The sequence below is a fragment of the Danio rerio genome, chromosome 17 (assembly GCF_049306965.1).
Source record: "Danio rerio strain Tuebingen ecotype United States chromosome 17, GRCz12tu, whole genome shotgun sequence".
Taxonomy (NCBI): domain Eukaryota; kingdom Metazoa; phylum Chordata; class Actinopteri; order Cypriniformes; family Danionidae; genus Danio; species Danio rerio.
Window position 1 is genome coordinate 33,337,047 of NC_133192.1, and position 25,280 is coordinate 33,362,326.

The 25,280-nt window shown below is 35.3% G+C and overlaps 1 protein-coding gene across 1 annotated transcript in view; it reads left to right on the forward strand.

Annotated features, from left to right (window-relative positions):
- arhgap5 (Rho GTPase activating protein 5) overlaps positions 1-25,280 on the forward strand; it is a 57,217-nt gene that overhangs the window by 14,201 nt on the left and 17,736 nt on the right. The gene's annotated exons all lie outside the window — the stretch shown is intronic.

The window sequence follows — 25,280 nt, forward strand, 5'->3', positions numbered from 1 at the left end:
TATTTACATATCATGGCAGTATAAACTGCACTTTTCTTACTGTATATTGCAAATCATTTGAGAGAAGTCTTGTTAGTGCTATGATTTGAATAACAGTTTTCACACAGAAATGAGTGCTTGATTACACCATGTCCATGGGTCTCTCGTAACTTGGTTATCTTGACAGTAGTTGATTTAAAGCAGTGTCTTTGGCTGCAATCTTTGCACATTTCACCTTTCAGGGCATTTGCACTTGGTGACTGGGTCACAAAAGCAAGAAGCTGCGTACCGCCAAGGATGCTGTCGCAACGATGCACTTTTAAAGTGACTGTTGTGCTGTGAAAATGCAGGAGTCAGCCTTTTCAAGAGTCTTTAGCTCCTGCTTTTCAGTATGGTGCAGCTTCCTTTCAGCCATAGGGATTACTTAACTCAGTAGGGAATAATTGTCATGGCCCATTTCTGCGGTTAGTGCAACTCAACATGATGTATTGCAATTCAAATTAGCAAATTTCTTGGTGGAACTGCTAGGGTACTATTGTACAGTTATTTGGTGCAGTCGAAGAAGAACATTTTTTATTTGTATTATTTGAATATATAATTTAGGAATGGCATGTTCATTTATTTTTATTCAAATTAATATTAAACTATAAACTATAAAAAACTTATGATGTCATACTTATGAGGTTTTGATGACATTAGTATTTAATTAGTGGTGGGAATTCTGCATACTGTTAGATTTTTGTTCGGGTATTGCTCATCATTGCTATCATAGCATTTAAAATCTGTAAAGACGCTCAGCTAAGAAAATACTCAGTAAAATAATAAATTTTTTGGAACAATTTATTGAACCTTATCAGATTTATATTTCATAAATCATATTTGATTATATCAGCCTTTTATGTCTCTCATCTTATGATAATTATTATAATGTTGGGTTCAGCCTTCTAAGGAGGCCCAAGCTATCAGATATATGCAATTTGGTAAAGTATCTAATATTTATATGTTCACAAAGTAGGAGGAGATTCTAATAGCTTGGCTTGCAATTTAAATCAATGAGCTTTCTGTTAGGGCTGTGCGGGCTAATATCTAATTGCGTTTTTTTTTTTTTTTTGACAGATTATGCAATTTTGATTTGATTTGCGATTTAATTTAGTAGCCAAGCTCCAGCTCAATAATCTGTATCGTAGCTTCTTTTTGCTGAAATGCAGTGTTCATTAAGAAAAGAACTGAAAAGATATTAATTTAAACATTTATTCAAATTTATTTTTAAATATTCAAAATTGAAACGCTCACTTTTAATCTAGAGCAAACAGTAAACACAAATAAAATGACAATAGCTTTTTGACTTTAAACCAAAATATTCCCATTACTCATGTCCTGTTTTAATTTGATACTAATTAGTCTATTAATGCTTCTGAAGCAGCAAATGTCCACGCTTTCCTGTTTGTTTGTTTTGTTTGTTCTATTGTGGGCTTTGCGCATAGTTCGATCCAATTCTGCAAAACAAAAGTGTTCTCACTCAATTGGCTAGTAGACTGTCACACTCAGACGACAGTCATGCATTTCTTCTGGGCGGGGGAAATTAAATGATACATTCATTCATTTTCTTGTCGGCTTAGTCCCTTTATTAATCCGGGGTCACCACAGCGGAATGACCCGCCAACTTATCCAGCAACTCATCCAGCAGGTTTTTACGCAGCGGATGCCCTTCCAGCCACAACCCATCTCTGGGAAATTAAATAATACATACATGCATATTTACATACATATATTCAAATTGCGATTTGATTTTGATTAAGCGCACAGACCTAATATTACGATAGAAATTAGGTCTGTGCGCTTAATCAAAATCAAATCGCAGTTTAAATATATGCATGTAAATAATACATATATTCAAATTGCGATTTGATTTTGATTAAGCACACAGACCTAATTTCTATAGTAATATAGAATTCTGCATGCATAAAATGCCTATAAACACACTTTGTCTCATGACATAATATTCAGTTCTGTTGCTTGTTTTGGAGGGTTCAAAATATAATGTAATACAATATAACATTGATGTACAGATAAACATCTGCAAATGATGATATCTTTACCCTTATGAATGTACATGTTATACCTATAGTCAAAGCCATGCTTTTGCATGATGGGACCCAACAAAATGGTGTAAATTGAGAAGAAGAGGGGTCCAATAACTAATCCTGGAGGAACCTCTAACTAGCTGATGTCCTTCCTGCCTTGTTTCCACTGAGTGGTACAGTTTGATATGGGTCACCCTGATCAGGCTTGCATTTCCATTGTCAATAGTACCTTTACTTGGTAGGCATGGAGTATGACAAAATTGAAATTGATATCATTCTGACTGGAAGAAGAAAGAGTGCAAATAGAGAGAGGAAGGGGTCCGACTCACTCTTTCCACATGCCAAATGTAAACCACCCCATAAACAACTACGATGTAGCAGATTTTGCTCCCTTTTTGGCATGTTGTTGTCACAAGAAGAAACAAGCTTTGTTTAGAGCATGGTTCATTGCTGCAGACCATCATTATATTATGGTGTTGTGTTTGTGCTGTGCATTTAAAAATGGTGCTTCCTGTGTTGCCATTCCCTTGTCTTGTTGCACATGCTGGTGACGATTCTCTGTAAAACAGAATTGGTCGGCAGTCTAACTTCATTTTGGAAATGGGTATAAATGTGTACCTTACTGCATAACTGTACCGATTTTGAACCATATCGCTCAATGGAAATAAGCCATTAGACATATTTTACCTTCAGGCAACACTGAAAGACCTGTCAGTGAGATACAACTCCAGCAGAAATCATTCAGCTGATTATGAATGTAAACATTTATTTATAACCGGAGTCCTGAGGTCATTTGTATGTTAATCAACTCATCTGTTTGCAAGTGCTGCATAACTACAAAACCATCTTTTTTTCTTATCAGTCAGTTTTATTTGGCTGGATGTAAACATAACTACTGATTTTTTTTTATCTATACCACCATATTAATTAAGCATATTAATAACACATTTCATCTGCTGGGTCCCTATGCAAATGGATCTCCCCTTCTTATTACTGTTGATTTGCCCACCGCAGACATGCACCTTGCTGGAGGCTTGCAGAAAGTTTTGATGACTCTGGCTTTTTCCTCCTTTGACACATGAAGGTCTCTGGTGAATGCTTAGCAATAAGTGTCGGACAACGCAGAGCCCTGTTATTCCCCTTGGCCTGGTACTGTTTGTCATGCTTGAGGAGAGAGGATGTCAGAAGCGCTTGGCTTTGACAGGCTGTCGCCACACATCAGCCAATGCATCTAGACTCAGGATGTGGCTTAGGAAATGCAATGAAGGGAAGGGTGATGATGCCATAAGCTCTGGGAGTTTGTGAGAAAGCAAGAATGAAGCTTATGTACTTGAAGAAATCACAGGCAGAACTTTTTAAGCTCCCAAAGTGCCTGCTGGTGTTGGTTTAAGGCTGTTGACCTTGTTCACTTAAGAAAATCTGCAGGCTTGTGACATCTAATTGGGAACTGCCAAATGAAGAATAATGTTGTTCAAAATGTCATTTTTATTAAAAAAAAGTAATATAATGTGGACAGTTTGCCTAAGATGTCCTTCTGCGAATGGGAATTTATATCTGATTTCAGTACAAATGACTGTTGAGAGCTCGTTCTTTTTCTTTTACTAGTCCAGAGACTTGTCTGCATCCCACAAATGATTTATTGTCTTGTAACAGTCAATCACATGCTCCTTTTTTCGAAACACTAATATTAATACAAATACATAAATACTTGTTTATTAATGTTATTACTAACTTTTCTATGAACATGATTTGATTATAACTGCAGATCAATGATGAAATAGCCTACTGTAACGTCTGTAATTATAAAAATAAATCAATAAATGCAACATATATGAACACATACAACCCCTCACAGTCTTCGATATGTTACCAACTACAGAAGAACTACACACAGAATACATTTAGTCCTTATTTGAGTTCAAAAACAACACCCAACACATAGCCCGAAGTCAGTGCAAACCTCTCATCTGTATCTGTAATCTTCACCAGCACATATAATCTCTGTTTGAGTGTAATTCTGTAATTCCAAGTTCATAATAGTCCAAAGGGGATGATAAAGATAGCAGTTTGTTCATGATTCAGGTTGCCGAAACAATTTGCTCCTGTGTTTTGTCGGGTTTCTCCTTTGTTTGTTCATGCTTCACTTTCGCGTTTGTCTTTTCTTTTTGAATGGTTCAGATGACGGAGACACTTTAATAGTCACACACACAATGTTATCATCAGCTCAAAAAGTTCATTATATAAATGTAGACGTAGATCGCAAGCTCCCTGGAGAAAGCAAAAACCGCTCGCACTTTTAGATGGGCTCGTAAAACATCAACTAGACATGGCAGATTTTGTTCTTGACTTTGCTGCTGTTCATCAAGATAATGACAAGGTTTGTTTGAGCTTGGGTCATCCATGACTCATTATTATATGCATATAGAATTTCCATGTAACGTCTCGGCTGTAGATTAGAACGTGGTGGTTCCTTTGTTTTCATTCTGGCTAGCTCCACGAGATTGTGATGTATCTCTGTAACCAATCTTTGTTCAGCTACGCATGTAGCTCCACCTTTTGGTACCCTTTCTCGTGTTTGGTACCCTTTCGAAAGGTGGCGAAAAAGTGGGATGGTTTGGTTCTGTACACATTTTGACAGTGGAAATGGCCATAAAAGTGCACCAAGCCGTACCGTACCACTCAGTGGAAAAGGGCCATAAAACAGTTGGTTTAAAATGCTAATGTTACTAATGTAATGATTACATCAGATATATGTATATGCATTTGTACAAAGCATCTTATAACTTGTATATTTATAACAAATCTGTACATACAACTCAACATCCGGAGCTTTTTGTCTAATTGAATCTCAGTTTAATGTTTGTCGTATTTTCTGATATTTATTTTTGTGTTGTCACTTGTCACTTTATGTACTCTGTAGCCAAAACAAATTCCTTGTGTGTGTAAAGCACATTTGGCAATAAAACTGATTCTGATTCTGAGATGGCAGAGAAATTTTTGACTCATGCTTAGCAAAACATTCCTCTGTTTGTGTTTCATTATGAAACATAAGCTCATAGTCTTGTTTCATGCATAACTATTTATAAAGTATCAAAATATATGAAATAGTCTGATATCAAGTGTCAAAATGTCAAAACATATGACAAACTAGCATTGCTAGTAAAGCTTTAATAAAATCATTATTTTGTGTGCGCACAAATCTATAAATTTTATGGACGTATATAAATATAATTTAGTTTCAAACTTGTTGTTTTTTGGTTCAAGTTTTAGATATATCATTTCAGCATCGATATCGCAATATGATCATTCGCAATAGTCACATCACAGGTAGGCATGGGCCTGTATATGATTCTGACGGTATGATAACCTTGGATAAAAATAGTTTAACAGTATTGTGATTACTGCTATAAAGTATCATTCTTTTTAAATGTCTGGGTAAAAAACTAAAACTTTTTTCCTCTTTGAATCATTCATAATATTTTGTTACCTTAAACTTGTCAGGCTAAATAAATCAAATAACAGTAATTCATAGACTTCTGCTGTCTTCTTTTGTTTCAAAAACACTGATTTCTTAAAATTTTTTAAATAGAATCTTTGGATATCCTTTCTACTGGACATACTGTTGTCCTAAAAAACAAACAAACAAAAAAAATTGTAAAAAAAAACAAATCTTACATATATCGTAGGAACGGGATGACAAATTTTTGGCAGATTTAATACCTTGGCTTTTCCAAACCGCGGTATACCTTGAAAACGGTTATCATCCCATGCCTAATCACAGGATCTGCAATGTCGAATCAGGGTAAAAGTTAAGTAGAAGTTAAAACATGCATGATTGTGGTGTAATTGCAAAGTTGAACTCATGAGTTGAATTAGCATGAGTAACTTCAAGAGATTAATTGCATTTATGTACAGTATACAGTATATGCAATAATTATTATATGGTGTTATTTAATTGCATATGGTTTATTTATTTTACATTTAATTTCAGTTCATGTTCCTGAATACTGTTAGAAAAACCACAGAGCATTTTTTTCATTTGTAATTTGCATTACTATATTTATCATTGCTTGTGATTTGGATTATTACATTTGATGTAGATGCACTCCACTACAAAAGCATTCTATTAACATCCAAATTTATCCTAAAATTGTTAATTCAATATAATATTGCAATATGTATGGCAGAAAAATAAAATACTGCAATGTCACTTTTTCCAATATAATGCAGCCCTATTTCCTAGTGTCCTTTTTTTGGACAGACACTTAAATTAAACTTGAAAAGTCCTTGTCGAAATATATCATCCTTATATATGATAAACCAGCCTGATGGAACTAGCAAGTGATAACAATATAATTGTGAAACGAGATAAATGGTGTATGCGTAATTTTACAAAAAGTGTGATTTAATTATGGTTAATCTCAGAAAACATTGTGAATTAATAACAATTTAAGATGTGAATCTGTTCACAGGCCTATTTATAACAAAGACATTGCGAGTAATTCAGCATACTACTGTTTAAAGGTTACATGCTGATATAAAAGCACAATAAGCAGTATACAGTCTAGTAGCATATAGTTGATGATTCATTGTTAAATGTCAACTCAATAGACAAGGATAGAAAAAAAAACATTGTTTCTGCTTTAGAGTTTTTCATTGAGTCCATTAAATCCAGCAGTAATATAACCTAAAGTCACCTCACTAAAATGAACTATCCATTTGCTTTTTAGTAAACACTCATACACCCTTTGCTTCTGATTACGCAATTGCAGTAGTTTGCAGATTAAAAAAAACTACTATTTTTAAGCATATCCCATCTGTTCATGATGAATTAGAGATGAGCTGGAGCGAATGATGCTGTCACTGTTTGCTGAAGGACAGATGTCCTGGGTTTGCCGGTCAGTCCGTGGTTGAGCTGACCACAACTCATCCATGGACATGTTATATATGCATTACTGCTTTAAGTACAGACCTGTAACCATGCAAAAACTGCGCTCACAATGAGCCCTAATTGATAATTCACTCTGAAAAATTGAACGTGGTTTTTTTGGATTGCTTTCATTATTTCGGTTTTGTCTGGCTTCACAAATTTGTTCCGTAAACAACTTATTTTCGTCATATCAGAATTCATGTCCATCACCCTGCTGCGCACCTGCGCTGCTTGCCTTTTTCGCTGTGAGCAGATATTCAACGTTAAATCAATGCCACGTAGTTCTTAGGACTGTGCGAGGGGATGCCGTTTAGCTGCAGGCAGAAGATAAGGCCACTCGGCTCTGTTAAATCCTCTCGACTGCCATGAATTTCTCATGGGGCTAAACACACGCAAACCCCCCCTCATTGATAACGGCCAACTTGCAGCGCTCACAACTTAGATTGGACTTTTTTTTTACATTTTATTTTAAAAGCACTTATGCCACTCATGCAGCCGTCAACTCAGCATGACTAAATAAGTCAGGGCTTAATTTTTAACCACTTTCACAGAGTTGTTTGACTCTGGAATCTAGACATCTAAGCATTAATGTAAAGAGCAGAGGCTTAAGACCTTACATGCCACTGCTTGACCCAGAAGTATAGCAGAGCTTATAGGGATTTCTTTTGACATGAATTCCCATCCCTTTTTGTGTTTTCAATCGCTTTTAATGGGTAATTTATCACAGATCTATCACAGTTACAAAGTTATTGCTTAACCACACCCATGTTGTTTGCAAGCATGACTTACTACATTGAAACAGTAACAAATTTTTACATGAATTTGCAGATCTTTTTTTTACTTTGATGATGGCTTTAAAGTTGTAACAAACAATTGTCACAATCAAAGATTTTTTAAAATTATAAAAATATATACATGGTTCACATGGTCCTGGAAAACCTGGAAAAGTCACGAAATTTCGAAAAGCCTTTTTCCAGGCCTGGAAAAGATTTGGAAAAACAAATAAACCCAAAATGTTTTGGAAAAGTCATGAAAATTTGTTTAGCAATTATCCGTGTACTTGAATCTATTTCAGATGAATTTGACTTATACTTGACACTATATTTGTAAATATAAAAAATAAAATGGGTAGAAAAAGCAATAACTTCAAAAGCAATTTTACCTTTGCCTCTCTTTCACTCGCTTTCACTGTAATTTAAGATGTATTTTAAGTGTCGTGTCCGGAAACAGTATTTAACTACAGGTAAGATACTGTGGGTGCTAAAGGCTAATTTTTACAAATCTTAAATCTTGTGAGAACACAAACCTACATTTATAAAATTGTCACGCAGACAGCAAGATGCTTTCTAAAAACTTTTTTACAGATATGAAAATAAATATAAACTACATGGATTGTCACATTTTTGAGATTTTGTAATAAATTTGAACGTGCGTTTTTTTTTTTCTTATTTACCACATGTACGTAGACATTACATGAAACATGAAACAAGATCATGAATATTTACCTGAAAGTTTTGGAAAGTAATTTGAAAAGTCATGGAATTTTAACAGTAAAAATGTGTTTGAACCCTGTATATACCATAAGTTTGTTTGTAGTTTAAAGTCAGCATGAACGAAGTTAAGAGTTTTCTCCTATCGTGACATACATCTGATTGAAATTTAGGGTGGTGCTAGATTTTGCTCTTTGGGAACAGATTTGCACTAAGTTGTGGATAATTACTGTCCACAAGAAGATGAAGATGACTGTTCCATGGTAGTGAAGATTTTGGTATTCGATTAAACATTATAAGGGTAAATAAACAGTGCACAGACACATTGATTATAACATTAATGTCACACTCCGCAAACCCTGCAGAGTTTTGTTTCAACCCTGCTTCAACACACAAGTCTGCAGGTTTAAAATAAGCCTGAAGGACACAATTAGTTTAATTCAGGTTAAAGTGAAACTGTGCAGAGCTTTTTCCCTCCAGGAACTCATTTTAGTACCTGTGGTTTATAGCAAAAACTATGCATCTAAAAATAAGACAATTACATTTTTTTGTGTACATGCCAACCTCAACTCAAGATGGTCACATTTATTCATGATCAGATCATTTCGACCATGTTGTGAGCAAGATCAAGTTAATCAACATTTAAATAATGATTCATTTCTGTTTCATTCTCGCAAATAATTTTGCACTTCAGAGCCGGTTCTAATTCAACTTAAGAACTACAGAGACATAAGTATTCAATTGATGTATATTTATATAGCACTTTTACAATGTAGATCGTGTCAAAGCAGCTTAATATACTAAGTAGAAGTTCAAGTAAATTGAAACTGAGTCAGTCCAGTTTTCAGAGTTGAAGTTCAGTTTAGTTCAGGTCAATGTGATTTAATTTTTACTGCTGAAAATCAGAACACTGAAGAGCAAATCCATCGATGTGCAGCTCTACAAGTCCCAAACCCAGCAAGCCAGTGAAGACAGTGGCAGGGGAAACAAACTTTACCAATTGATGATATATTGAGTGGGTGAATGAATGCCAAATGAAATATTGGGACATCCGGCCAGTCAGAACATTTAGACACATTCACATCCGTGCTGTTTATGAAAATAAAAGCCTTTGAATATATTTACAGACACATTTAGCTGCTAGATGTTAGTCAGATAACGAATCTGTTCCTTCTTAATACCAACTGTGTAAAAAATGATCGATAAGATGCTTATGATAAATCGTTGTTTGCTTACCTTAAGCTCTGATTCCTTCAGTTGCTTGACACGTGTGCACGTTAAGCAGCTGGTGAGTGCCAGCACACACACATATTATAAACATCTCAATATGCAAAAGTGTTCCTACATATATTTTTATCAAAGTTGTTCACAATACTTATCCATCCACAGAGTTTGTAATGTAGTCAAATGTTTACAAATATAAGCACAGCCATTTAGAGGCCATTTCTGGTTAATGATGTCAAAATTAACTGGTATTTTGGAATGGATGTGTGAATGGTCTTTTCCGGAAAAAATCTGTAACATCATGGCCCGTGTTAACAATGTTTTTTTGAATTTCCCAGAAAAGCTTTTCAGGAAATTTTCTGGATATTTACCGGTATCACTGTGTGAAAGTGGCTATTGAGCAATTTGTAGATTTACCTTTTTTTTCCCTCAGTTTCATTGGAATGTAGTGCTACATGTTGTCATGTAGGTAATTTTAGTTTTTTTGTTGTTGCTTCAGTCTACGTTTAATCTCCATTATCTTGAAAAGACAACTTTGATTACAGTGTCTTCCATTTTCCAGTTGTTGATTTTATTGAATGCTGTGCTTGATATTGGTGTCGGCTGACTTGCATCACTTTCGTAGATTGTTCTATTAAAGTAGTTATCAGGGAACTGGACCTGGTGGCTAGTTCCTATGACTGAGTTCCTGTAACTGCCTAGAGCAAAAGCACCTAAAGCTCTTCTATATGGCTTCAGGAAGACCTGTATATAATACACAAGGATATGGACTAAACTTTTTTTATGGTTCTTTGCTTCAGTGCTCCAGTCCCAATTCTTTATACCTGGTGAAAAATGGCAATCAATGGATGAATAAAGGCATGAAAGTTTGAAATAGCACGAATGTTATGCCATCGTTTACTCATTTTTACTTGAATTATTCCTTTAATAAAGGGGCATTGTCAGCCTTTTTTCTTGGGTGGATTTGGAAATCAATAAAAGGAGAGCAGATACACTTTGATATTTTCCCTCACATCTGCTGCTTTGATTCATAGGCGCCAAGAGCTGCAGGGAATGGCAATTATTATCACAGTAGTGTGGAAATTGATGACTCGACTCCGATTCAAACCCCCCTCTGCATTCTGCAAGGTTCGATCTCTAGAGCAGCTTTTGTTTGTTGAGTGACACTAACGTTGGCATTTGAGGCTTCACGACTCGAACTCACATTGCACGATCAACCCTGACCCTGAGTTTATTTCTTAAACCTCGTTAAGTATATTGAAACCCTGTGAGGAATAAGGTTAATAAGGGTTGGTATATTTTTAAACAGATTTCCTGTGGAATGAGCATGTGAGTCGACGCTTCCCCTCTTCTGATTTATGGTGTGTTAGTGGAATGCTGAGGCAATAGCCTTGAAACTCACGTTTGCCCCCTGCTAACACAATCACACGGCATCTCGTAGAGCATTTCGTCACCAGGGGTCTGACCTGATGGATTGAGGCTGCTTTAGAAAAGTGCCTTTTGCCTTCATGTCTATTTGTGGTCTCTGATTTTTGGTCTTGAACTCCACTGTGGGGGTGGGCATTATGGTGTAATAATTAAGCAGATGGTGTCAAGTGATTGTATATAATGGTTTTGCATCAGCAGGAGACTCACAAGAGCTTCCATGTAATCATTTCCCTTGATTTGAATGGTTATGGGTACCCTCTTGTACTATAAAGATTTGAATGGTTATGGGTACCCTCTTGGAATTGGAAATCACTCTTAGTTCCTGCCAAGACAGTAGAGCTGTTTCAAAAACATAACTTGTTTTATAGTCAGCATCCTAACTGACACAGGACCTTGTAAAGGACTGATTTGAAGCATGTACATGCACAGCAACACAAATAGTACTCGTGAATTATTTCCATTTAGAATTTTAAAGTTTACACGCTACACTCTCAGAAAAAAAGGTACGCGATCTGTTACTCGGGTAGTAGTTCCTTTTCAAAAGGTACAAATTTGTACCTAAAAGGTCTATATTAATACCTCAAGGATACATATTAGTACCTAAAAAGTACAAAAGTGTTCCTCTTAAAATTTTTATGTACTAAAATATACTTTTTGGTACCAATATGGACCCGTCAAGTAAAAATGTGTACTTTTTGAAAAGGTACCATCCCAGTGACAGCTCACGTACCTTTTATTTCTGAGAGTTTACAAAGGCAGCTGCCAACCAACATGGTCCGTCATCAGATTGTAGTGCATCACTTCACAAACATCTCACGATCCATCAAACATCAATCAAACAACAACTAGGGAAAAGGTGCCAACCGATGGGAGTAGATAGATGGGAAACACAATGATCCACCAAAGTCAAAGTATCTTGTCCACTGTGGCAGGGTTTTTAAATTTAGGTCACAAGAATGTGATTGAGTCAGTGGCAATGTTTGGAGAAATGTGTTTCTAAAATATTTTTAAAAATAATTGAGATTCAAATAAATAATCAATTATTATATCAGGATAAAGAGTGTTAATATGAATAAATGAATACCTTGAGTATGTAATAATTATAACAATACAAATATATGATTACATAAGAGTAATATTGTGCAAAATTTGATTTACAATAAGATTAAAATTACATTTTAAAATAAAAAGCCACTAAGTAAGTGTAATAATTAATCCAGACTTGCAACGAGTGAAAAAAAAATTAACCAACATTTCCAAACATTATTTTAGTTCTATTCTTATACAGTTTTTCAAACATTGGGGAAGGCTTCTTCTACCCCTAGAATGACAACTATTAAAGGTTTGGACATTAGGGTTGGGCGATGTTGACCAATTATTTTCCATATTATCAATGTCTAATATGAAACATTGCGATGGACGATGGTATCATTATTGTTGTCGGCAGTGAATTAATTATCTATGAATAAATAATTCATAACAATTTAATTATTTGTAGCCTACTGTTTCAACTACCTGACCCGCATGCTCTTTGTTTTACCCAAAAGTAACAAAATCATAAATAAATAAAAACAAGTTACACACAAATTACTACCTGTTAATCACTTTTTCTGTGGTAGGCAGAGGGATCTGTGTCGTTAAAATGGCATCGTCAATCTTGGTTGGTAAAAAATTTGCACAACCAACAGCAGTCAACCAACAGTATCTGAGGTTTTCACTAAAATTACTAAGTACAAGCGTGAAAGTGAAAGACTGAAGCAGTGTACTGACGCTGTGACACATTACTTGATAGTTTCAAAAGGCAGAAGAGTTGATAGAGACAACATTAATTTAATATCACGTATAACAACTATAGTGAGACGCGATCCAGCGGTACATCCTTGATGTACTGTCCGACATGCACTGCTCCCGATGACATTGTCTATTGACAAAACCCTATTGGTCATTGAAATTGTTGACACACACAAATATCTGGGGGTTGTTATTGACAGTGTTGACATTCCAACCTAACACCCAGACTGTCTATAAAAAAAGTTAATTAAAGAAAGGATAGCTGTTACATCCTTTTAGATGTTAATATTAAACTAAGAATATGTGACAACATACAATAGTTTAGTGTGTGTGACAAGCGGATGGAGAAAGAAATGAACTGAAAACCAAATATCACTGCAATTGTTTATTGCCCATACTTCTAGTGAAACCAGTGAAAATATATTGTACAGTGAAAGAAAAATATTTACATTAAATAAATGATAAATTACCTGGGGGAGAGGAAGTGGTTAGAAGTGCTTAAATCATAGAAATAAATATAACAAAACTCAGTAACTGTTTTTAACAAACTAAACTAAATATTAAAAGAAAAGCATGAAAATAAACATCTTCAACGTAGCAAACGTTTTAACTAAACTACTCTAACTAAAAACAAAACACACAGAAAGCAGCACATTCTCCTGAACCTAATGCATATTAAGATGAATCTTGGTGTTGTATATGTATATCGCGCAACTTAATCACTCCTACACCCTCTCCGATGTATCACTCTCAAACATGTCAGTTAACTGGACAAGTTCACAAGCAAACACGTTGCATTATTAAATCTCAAAACTTTAGACAAGAGCATTAAACACTAGTAAAACACATTCTCTCTCTTACTAACCCTCGCAAGAGAGACTTCCTCACAGAGACCCACAAAAAGAGTAAGAGGAGCGAGAGATGGAAAGAGAGAGAGAGAGAGGGAGATCGCCATTGCAGTTTGGGCTCGGCTTTTAAACGCTACACCAACCAGCAATTGGTGGCGCAAACTCAACGTCAGCGGCCAACGGCATCAGCACGAAATGCGGATTCTCCAATGCCATTCGTACCTGTAACACACGCATGAAACGACACACCCACATACAAACAAACGCACATACATATCCAAAATACGTTCTGCAAGCGAACGTAACAATAGATTTGTGTTTGTACCTCTATGATGACACTGTTTCAAAACAAATTTATTGAATCTGTTTGATCTTTCTGCATTGTAGCTTGGTATGGTAATCTGAGTCTGTCAAATAAGAACAGGTTGAGTAACCTTGTGAAGGTGGCAAACTGGTCCAATGGTAATTTACCATAATTATGTCTTAAAGAGAGCTCAGTGTATCTCATGCACCCTACATAACCCGTTGTTTTCTTTGTTTCAGCTGCTGCCATCAGGATGCCATTTTAGAGTTCCTATTTGAGGACAAACAGAATTAGAAAATATTTTGTTATGGTGGCCATTAGGTCATTTAAATGAGTCCATCAGGGAGGGAGATGCATCTACAAATTAAATTAATGTATGATTTATGGTAATAATTTGGTAATGTGTACATGGAACGTTGCCTGTGTTCTGGCACGTTGCTGCAGTTTTAGTTTTCCTAAACGGGATTATAAAGTTGAGTCTGAGTCTATATATGAAACTATATAGATGCTTTCCTTACACAAGGATGATCATATTTTGGTTTCTGTGGCAGATAAAAAATATTGAAATCCCCTGTACTATTGTGTTTTTTCTTTTTTCTTTCATCTATTATTCTTTTCATTTTTATTTTGCTTCATCTCATCACAGCGCTGAGACTGCCTTCTCTAAGAAACATCCATGCGGTGCTTCCTTAGATTTTGCCAAGAGAATGCATCTTAACAGGCATAATTATGCAGCCAACCTTTTAACCGTCTTCACGCCAGGTTTTGCAACAGAGCTAATGTGTTTCAACAGATTTAATATTCAGTTTTAATGCAAAACTATTTTTCACACAAGCTGTTCTAGTCTGGGTGCTACAGAGCAGCTGCTGTCTGGGTACCTGGAAGGAAGACACACGTGGACGTTTTGATTTTACAACAGATAGTTCCTTTTAAGCTTGTCAAACATCTCCGAATAATACGATAAGATACAATCCCCCAAAAAAGGTGTAGCATATAAAATGGATCAAAGCAGTGCACTGGGTATAGTCTTTGTTGGGTTTACACTGGCGTCTGTGGAAGTATGAATCTTTTGATAGCGGCCCGTCCCTGGTGCGTTCCTGTGTCGGCACGCCCTTTTCAGAAAGGATTTGATGACAGCATTATAAAGGCAGCTCAGAGAAAAGGTTGCAGTCCCGGTGTGACATCGTCCCAGCTCTGAAGCAAGAGCATTGATTTCGCACAGACATGCGCTGTAGCATTTGCAGAAAGCTGTAACCCTGAGCTTTGCCCTTTTATTGTGTGCGACTCCTTGAAGACGGGGTGGCGACATGGAAATACGATGCGTGACATTTGGCATTATGCTCTAGAGTCCAGCCAAGCGTTCACGTTGACAGTGATTTTTATCACTGGAGGTTGTTGGGTCACTGTTTGCTACAGTAGTACAAATGAGATGTATTACCAGTAGAAGTGAGATGTAGACTGGAAATCATTTTTTGCCTCTGAAAATTGAGGTGACTGTTTGTATATTCATGTTTTAGGAAATCATATTATATGAACAAGATTGATGATCATCTCACTCAAGCTCTGATTTCTTACATGCTTTTCAATGCAGAATGTTTTTATTATATTCTTTTTGTGGTCTTTTTTTTTGTTAAACAGTGAAATCACAGACAGTAACAATTTTCTCCACGTACAATATTTTATAATAGATGGATAATTTGATTCACTCCTGTACACTTAAAAATATATGTTTTGCTGGTGTTCAAACTACTCATTTAAAATGAGCTGAATCAACACAATTCTTACATTTTTTTGGGTGTTACAATGTAATTGTTTTATGTTCAATCCACTTAAATTTGCGAAAACAGTGAACTTGATCAATTTGTGTTGCGACAATTTTGTGGAACACAGCATTTTGTTTACAGTGTAGAGTGTAGCAAAATTGTTATTGTCTAATTTCTTTTTAATCTATTTGACTTTACAAGACGTTTCAAAGCTTAATCTCATTAAATTGACCAAAAACCTCAAATAGAATATTAGTTTTTCATTCATAACTTCAAAAATATTTTATTAAAATATCAGAATCTATTGCAACTAATTTGAAACTCTTAATTTAATATTCAAATTAGATGCTAAAGGTGTGGACCTGGGCGAGCATGCTGTTGAATTGCTGGGCGAGCATGCTTTGAACAAGGATGGACACAGTTAAGAGTTTTAAAGATTTTACATGGTGCTGCAATTCTTGTCACTTGTTTGCCTATCAAATTTCTGATTCCGCAAACTGAATCTTGAAGTCCCTAATGATTTTCACCGCTAGTATGTATATATTTACAACATTTTGGGTCTGTAAATATCATTAACTTCCACCATGATATTTATGAGTATTATAGATTTGTATGGTTAATGAACGTGTTGGTAAATATTGACATATTCGTCTCTGGAACCCACTGATGGATGACAATTTTCAGATCCACCAATGGAAATATTGCTGTTGTCATAGGGATTAAAATCATGGCTTTTACGCTCAGCATGGAGTTTTGGTAACGATGTTAAAATTTGTCAATAATTTTAAATTACTTATAACATGCTAATTGTTAGTAAGAATGGTTGTTAATGGTTATTTTCAGAAAGTGTGCAAATTTGTCAAAGAATCCGGGACCTTGTTAAATCTTGGCGTATTAAATCATCTTGTGCATTGATGTGCAATGCATTGTGGGCTGTGTGGTTTGTTGGCACCCAACATTCACATATTTCAAATTTAAATTTTAACTCAGAATGTCAGTCAGGCTGGATTCAAAGAAAATTCTGCCCAAAGGCAAGACGTTCGAGTAGTTTGACTTACAAGAAAATGGAAAAGTTTTTAGCAAGTTATAACCAAAAGTAAGCTTGTTTATAAGCTTGTAATACTACCGGCAATGAGAGACAATAGTGCTATGAAATTTTACATGCTTTATCTTGACAAACACTAGAAAACCTGATCGTATAACACCTGTAGCTTCATTGGTTACCTGTGAAATACATAATACAATACAAATTAGGACTGCATGATATTGGAAAAATCTGAGATTGTGATATTTAATTTTTGGAAAATTTTTTACAAAAGCACGCACATCCCTCTTAACTGGGTGCTCAGCCAAAAAACGCTTTGTGTCAGCTTTTTTAATTTAATAAATTTGTATTTTTGAAGCTTTGGTGTTGCCGCCTTTGGATATTTAATTTTTTTACACTTTAAATATTACAATATAAATAAAGTTTCAGAAGATGATTTGAATTGTTCTATTTTCTGGGGAATCTAACAGTATTCAGGAACAGAAATTTTTAATAATCACAGTGCAAAAAAACTGACAAAAGAAGTAAGTGAAAATTAAGGGATGTTGCTTGTTTTAAGGAAGTTTCCTGGTCACCTAGTAGTTAACTATAATTCAGACTGGACATTGCATATCATTGCGATGTGACTATTGCGGATGTGCACATTGCGATATCGATGCTGAAACGATATATTGTGCATCCCCCAATATAAATTGTGTATATATATATATATATATATATATATATATATATATATATATATATATATATATATAAAGTACATGTTAAACAAGTCATGACATCATTTGCGTCAATTCACCATCCACAAGTTTGGTTTAGGCATAGTGGATACTGCTCTTTTTCTGTTGCAGCTTTTGCACTTTGAATGGATTACTATTATCTATAAAGTTCTCATCAATCTTGGACATTTTTAAAAAGAACTTGGAAACCTAGTTATTTTACCAAGCTTCCAGAGGTTTTATTAGGATGAAAGTTGTGACGGATTGCCTGTATGCTTTCTCTTGATGTATGTAGAGCACTTTGGTCCATTTGAATGCTTTTGAAAGTGCTTTATAAATTGAAGTCGAGTTAAAGGGGAAACATTATGAATGAAACTTATGTTTAAATGGTATTAAGCTAAAGGTGTTGGAAGTCTTACAACGTTTTTATTCAATAAATAATCCTCTGTCATTTGTTTCAGAGTTGTATCTGGTTATAGTGCATTTGTTTTAAACCCTTCTGGAGAAAATGAAGGTGAAAAATAGTTTTGCAAAGGCCACCGTTTTGCTCTACAGTTATAGCAACATTGTACATTTGCATAAAGATAATGCATATCTATAGAGATGCTCACATTTTGCCACTAATGGTCGTTGTTGCTCTTGTCACTGGAAATCTCCAACTCTCATTGACAACGAATGACTTATTCTGCAGCTATAATGAGGACTGAACGCTCATTGAGAAAACAAATACACATGAACAAGTTGACATTTGAGTTCCCCTAATGAAGCATCTGTCATGGAGAGACTGTGGTGCGGTGTGCTTTTTCTGTGATATTGTCGCCTTCCTGCTGTGTAAACACTTCATCAGGAGATAAAATAGCAGCGCTTCGTAATGAAAGGTTTTCGTTACCATGCTGACCTTTTGTTTTCCTTGTCTAGCATCAGTTTCATTCTAGATTCAAAACCACATGCATTAATGGACAACTACTAAAATGAAAAGAATAAATCTGTCTTCTGTTGCGGTTTCTGTACCTGATTTGATTTGTGCTGTGTTTTTGCATATGAGCTCTATTTTGACATTTCCTGCGTTACAGTAATGCCTGCGATTTCCTGTATGGCAGTGGCCTTTTGTTGCCTCGGAGGTTGAGCGTGATGCTAATCTGCTGATGAGGAGGTGCAGATAAAGTCCAGCAGTGGATGGGAAGGGCTTAGAGGGGACAATAGATGCGCATCCAAATTAAGATCACTTCCCGCAGTACAGCTTCCTGTTACTGTTTTCACCACACTTTTGACATTGACCTTCCTTGCAGCATTTGACTAAATAAGATCATCGGGTTTGAAATTACTGACACAACACACACACACTGGATCCATGTGCTGACTGATTTTGCTTTTATTGCTGCCAGCTGTTGGACACCATGATTATTGGTGTATCAAAGACCTCTCAGTAAGCTTGTGGATTTTTTAAAAGATTGGTCATAATTATAATGTCAAATGCATTCATATTTATGTGGTCTGAGAAAGATTGTGATGCAGGTTTGCTGCATAATTACAAAATGAATCTTTTATATTTGCATTTTAAATTGATTCATAAAGGTATTTAATATTGGGGCTGCACGAAACTCGACAAATCTGACATTGCGATATTTTTTTCCTGTGATATTTATTGCGATATTAATTCAATTTCGGCAGATGACTTAAATAGCTCTATTTGGAATGAAATCATTACCTTTGATTGGAATATTTGTGTAGAGGAGTGAATCAAAGAAATTGCAAGTGTAAATAAATAATATAGAGCAAATAAAAAAGTGAAATAAGTAGTCAATTCTGTTCCTAATTTTTATGGATATAATTTCAAAGCGCGGCCTTGGGCTGGAGGGGGTCCAGTTTGGCAACCACAGGATTTCATCTCTGGTTTTCTCAGATGATGTTGTTCTGTTGGCTTCATCGGACATGGACCTTCAGCATGTACTGGGGCAGTTTGCTGCCAAGTGTAACATGGCAGGGATAAGAATCAGCACTTCCAAGTCCGAAGCCATGGTGCTCCACAGGAAAAAGGTGGTTTACCATCTCCAGGTTGGTGGAAACTCCTTACCCCAGGTGGAGGAGTTCAAGTATCTTGGGGTTTTGTTCACGAGTGAGGAAAGGATGGAACTTTGACAAGCAGATTGGTGCAGCTGCAGCAGTAATGCGGTTGATGTACCAGTCCATTGTGGTAAAAAAGGAGGTGAGCCGAAAGGCAAAGCTCTTGATTTACCGGTCAATCTACGTTCCTCCGCATGTATGCGAGATATTGTCATCCGCTTGTCCAGGGATGGGCCACAGGGGCAGCAGTCATAGGAGAGAACCCTAGTCTTCCCTCTCCTCGGACACTTCCTCCAGTTCTGGGGGGATCCCTAGTCATTCCCAGGTCACCCAAGACACATAGTCCTTCCAGTGTGTCCTGGCTCTGACCCCATAGCTGAGAGAAGTCAGCTGAGGGGACTTGGGCATCTGTTTCCGATGCCTCCTCGACGCCTACCTAGGGAGGTGTTCCAGTCATGTCCCAACAGGAGGAGGCCTTGGGAAAGACCCAGGACACGCTGAAGGGACTATGTGTCCCGGCTGGCCTGGGAACGGCTGAGGATTCCCCGGAAAAGCTGGAGGCAGTGTCTGGGAAGTTTATCAAATTTATCTTTGAGGCGCTGCTTTCACTGTATCCAATATACTTTCTTAAATCTTAAATTGATCATGTTTTCTTGCTCAAACAAGAAAAAATGTAGGGCCGCACTTGATTTTGTTTGTCAGGAACTGCATAATTTATTTGGATTTTTTTTTTTGTTGTCTTGGAGTATGAGGGTACATTCACGTATTAGGGCTGCACTATATTGGAAAAGTCTGACATTGCAATATTTAGATTTTCTGTGATTAAATAATGCAATTTGAATACACAAGATGGTTTAAATAAAACTGTTTGACAGTTTTCTTGGCAGTCTAACAGTATCCTGGTACAGAAATTAAATAATCACAATGCAAAAAAGGCTATTCGCCCTTTGCTTTGTCTCATGTCTAATCCAAGTATCTAAAAAATCTTGGTTTTGTTTTCACCTTCAGAAGTCAAATCAATAGTTTTTCCATAAAACAATTAAAACGATGCGGTAAACAGTTACTGTCTATGGTGTAAACAAAACAACCTTTTTTTTGGTTTGAAATGTAGATATTTGGACAAGAAACGAGTAAGACATTTTTTTTGTGCACAAATCATATAAATTCTGTATAAATTATTCCAATATTTTTTGTTACCTTCAGACATTTTTTTTCCCAAAGGTTCTAAACTGTCTTGAAATGCTCACAGGCCTTAAAAATGCATGCAAATGATAAACCTTCGACCTTCGCTCTGTTATGGTTAAACTTAGACAGTGACTCTACAAATCACGTTCAGACATCAGACTCAACATTTCACATCTTGCAATGTAACTATTGCGGATGCACACATTGCAATATCGATGCTAAAACAATATATTGTGCAACCCTAAAATATAATAAACATCGCAAAATTCTGTTTAAAAATGGAATTGTCCATTTTAAGTTCCTTATTACTTCCTACTAGTGTGATTAGTGGTGAAAAGGGTACTAAAAATCTTATTTAACCTACAGTTGCTTGCCAAAAATGTACTGTGTGTAGAATAAAAGTAGCTGTTCTAAATGCTACTCCAAGTGTGTGTAAAAAAAAGCCCTTCTAAAAATATTGAGTATTAAAAATTATTTCCACTTGTACCCTGCAAATAAAAAATGTAGCTTACATCAATGCTATTTTTGTAAGGGTCTTTCTAAGGGCAAGTTAAATTATTTGGCATTCATGGAATATGAATTTAAAATGTGAGACCACATTACATTAATACATGCTCCTATAATAAGCCGTCAGAAAGCAGGTTACATACAGAGCGAAGTCTCTGTAACTAAGGGGGCAAAAATTAAGCTGTGATGAAATGTTACTGCGTATTATGCACTTTCAACCCTTACTAATAAACTATGAGTGTTCAGCAGCTGGTGCCACAAAAGACAAAACGTTTAATTTGTGCATGTGTCATTGTTTAAGGCCATTTGGTGATTTCAGTCACCATAGATCAGGTATTCTTTATCTACTCATCAATGACATGCAGTCTAAATGCTGTTGTTGCATGCAAGGATTTTGCATCTTGTACTCATTTAATGCTTCCTATCTGTTCACATTTGCTGCATTTTATAAAACATCTGTATCTTCATGTAGTTCTGTCTGATGAAATGTCTCTATGCTTGATTTGGTTGAACAGAAACCAAAGGACTGACTATTCTTGCCAATTAATTTAGACTTAACAAAAAAAAAAAGTAAGTACTGCAGGTTATAGGAAAATAGCCCAGTAAAGTACCGACAAAGCACAAAGAATTGAATCAAGTAAAAGTACAGATTTTTGAAACTGCTTAGTGAAGTACAATTCCTGAGAAAAAAACTACTAACAGTAGTAATTTGAGTAATTTGAGAATTTTTAACTTATTGCTATACACAACTGATTGTGACTAAAGCTGTGTAATATGACAATAAATGTTGTATGAACAAAATAAAAAGTCTGATTGATGATGATTTCATTTTAGCTCTATTGTTTCATTTTGTGGTGTCACAAAATACATTGTTTATGATAATAATTTTTCATCATTTATATGAGCGCAGGCAGATATAAGGATGCAAATGTTTTTAAAGTACGATGTTTACATTTTTGCATTTTTTTATTGCAATGTATTTTTTAGTTGGGCCTGTAATCATTAGTTTTTGAAAGGTGTTTTATTTTATTTATATATTATTAATATTTATTTTAAATTTTTAATCAAACGTTTGCCCTGAAGTTCTACATAAAGTGGGAAATATGGTCTAAATATTTGAACTAAATTTCTGAGTATATACTTTAAAATGGAAAAAAAAGAAATAGTCAATTATTTGCATGTTGTCAATATACGAAGTTAGAAATGGTTATGTATCATGTTATCAGGATATGATATGACTTACAGCGGGGAAAATAAGTTTTGAACGCGTCATTTTTTCCCTGTAAATAATATTTCTAAAGTTTTAAATCTATAAATGTAAATAGATGTAACCCCCTTTTTTAGCATATTCAAACAAGTATTAGCCTTAAGAGGAATGTTAAAACTCCTAGAATTTGTGCTTATTGTATTGTATTTGATAGGCCTATTCATTTTTATGTTTATATTAGCCTCTCGTTTCCCCTTATTTCTCTCATACATATGTAATATATTTAATTCATAATTCCCTTATTGTTTAAAATGAACTATATTTTGTAGAGACTGTATTCTGTTTTATTTGTAAATCTTTTTTTGTTATAAAAATAAAAAAATGATCATGACGCCATGTGATCGGTCATCATGACTGCAGCAACTTTGAGCCCTGAAGTGTTCAGCTGTCTGGCTTGATGGCTCCGTTTTCAACTCCGCCCCACCTGCGCTCGGCTAATCTCGTTGGTCACCGGCTGTAGCTGTGCTTCATGTCAAACGCACCTATTATCATACAAGTACATACAAATCTGAGTGGTTGAAGGAAGTGCAAATGTGTGTATTTAGTGTTTGTGTGTACTGTGCTTTATCCGCTATCTGAAATGGTAAGCTGACACATTCTCAGACAGGCTGACAGTTCGGTATGTGTGAACACTGTCAAGGCTTTGACTTTGATATGGTAAAGTGTGGTTAGTCTCGACGTGCTCCTGCTTTTGTAAGTGAGCTCACACACTGTGTTTTTAGGATAAGCATAACACAGTACCAGGCCAAAGCTCATACACTCACACGAGACAAGCCTGACAAAAAAGGGTTGGACCCAAACCCACGCCATTGCATGGTAACCTCACCAAAACATCACTTCATCTCCATGAGTCAGCAATGGGCAGCCAATGACATCATAAAAAACAATGGATGGGTCACAATGGTTCACTGACAACTGTGCAATGTATAGCTGTTTGTGTGCAATTTAAAGCTGCCTAATACATTTTAATTATTGCAATTCTGTTACAATAATTAAAATTAATTAAAATTATTACCCCCCCCCCACTTCCTTTTTTTTAAAGTTGTGTGAGATTATATATGTTTATCGGCATTTAGCATAACATTTATATATTTTGGGCATAATTTGTAAGTAATAGTGCATCAAAATATTCAATATATTTTCATAATTATATATAATAATATGTTGTAATAGCATAATTGCTGATTATATTTGCTTGATTCAATTCTGTTATAGATTGTTTAGGCAAAGCTTTAGTTGAAAAACATTTATGTTCTCATTCTGTTTTATGGCATGTGCAGTGAATATATAGACCATTTTGAGGGGTGTAAACAAAAACAATTGTTCCAACATATTTCCTGTTTTACATATTTTTTATATCTCCCCAAAAGACCCACAAATTGATAAGTAATGTTGTGATAGCTATTTAAATATTAAGTTATGATTGAATGGCCTCTTGTTACTGTTATGTAATCGTTTGATAACAAGCACTAAAATATTGTTAAAATGTCACAAGTTGCTTCAAACTCATCGACAACTAGCCCAAACGTTGATCACACAACAAACAAGTCATAACTAGAATGCTATAAGAAAGAGAAAACAATCATTCATCGTTTACCTGGTCTTTTGTCTGTGATTAGGTCAGCTCACCTCTTCTGACATATTTGAGTTGTTTGTTCATGTCACACAGCTGAACCAATTCACACAGTCTGATTTGGTGTACTGTGGTACCCATATACTATCTCTAATGTATTTACTATATACTAATACCTGTGCTATTGGATTTACCTGTTGTTATCTGAAAATAACACAGCTTGAAATGTTGTGATCACAATCAAGTATTCCAGAGAGCAGTTTAACAATAGTGTACACACTTTAAAAGTATCAGGTATTAATAGTATCAGGGTTTCTATGCTTAATGAAAGTAGTTGAATTTTAGACGCATGCATTCCAGGCCTAGAAAGTACTTTAAAACAAACATAGGTCCTTGATAGTGCTTGAATTAAATTTGAATTGAAATTTGTTTTTAGGGTTATTTCAACAATTGTTCTGTGCTGCTGTCAGAAACGGATAAAAAAAACAGAAAGTCTTGATTTAAAATTTTTCTATTTAAATCTTTCAAAAAACGTATTTGATTATCAGTATTGAATTTAACACAGTTTTTTTGAGCATGAATGTTTAAGCATGTATGTATGTATGTATGTGTGTGTGTGTGTGTGTGTGTGTGTGTGTGTGTGTGTGTGTGTGTGTGTGTGTGTGTGTGTGTGTGTGTGTGTGTGTGTGTGTGTGTGTGTGTGTGTGTGTGTGTGTGTGTAATTTAATTTTTTATTTCATTTCATAATTATCAGTGTTCCAGTGATTGGCATATGAACTTTGATAATGAACAAAATTCTACTATTTGTATTTTAATTAGTGCAATTCATCTTCTACATTTATTTATTTTTTTCTTATTCTTGTTTGAGGACCTTTTTTAATTTACACAATTAAAATAACTTCCCAGCTTATGTTCATGTGACATATTATTGTATTGCAGCAGTAACTACAAATTGCATCTTTTTTTGTGTTCTATTTTGGAATGAGCAGAGGCCATTGATGAGGTTTAGCCAAGCGGCAACCTCCAGCTCTCCCTCATGAAGCAAATACTGACGCTCCATATAGAGCAAATTTTTATTG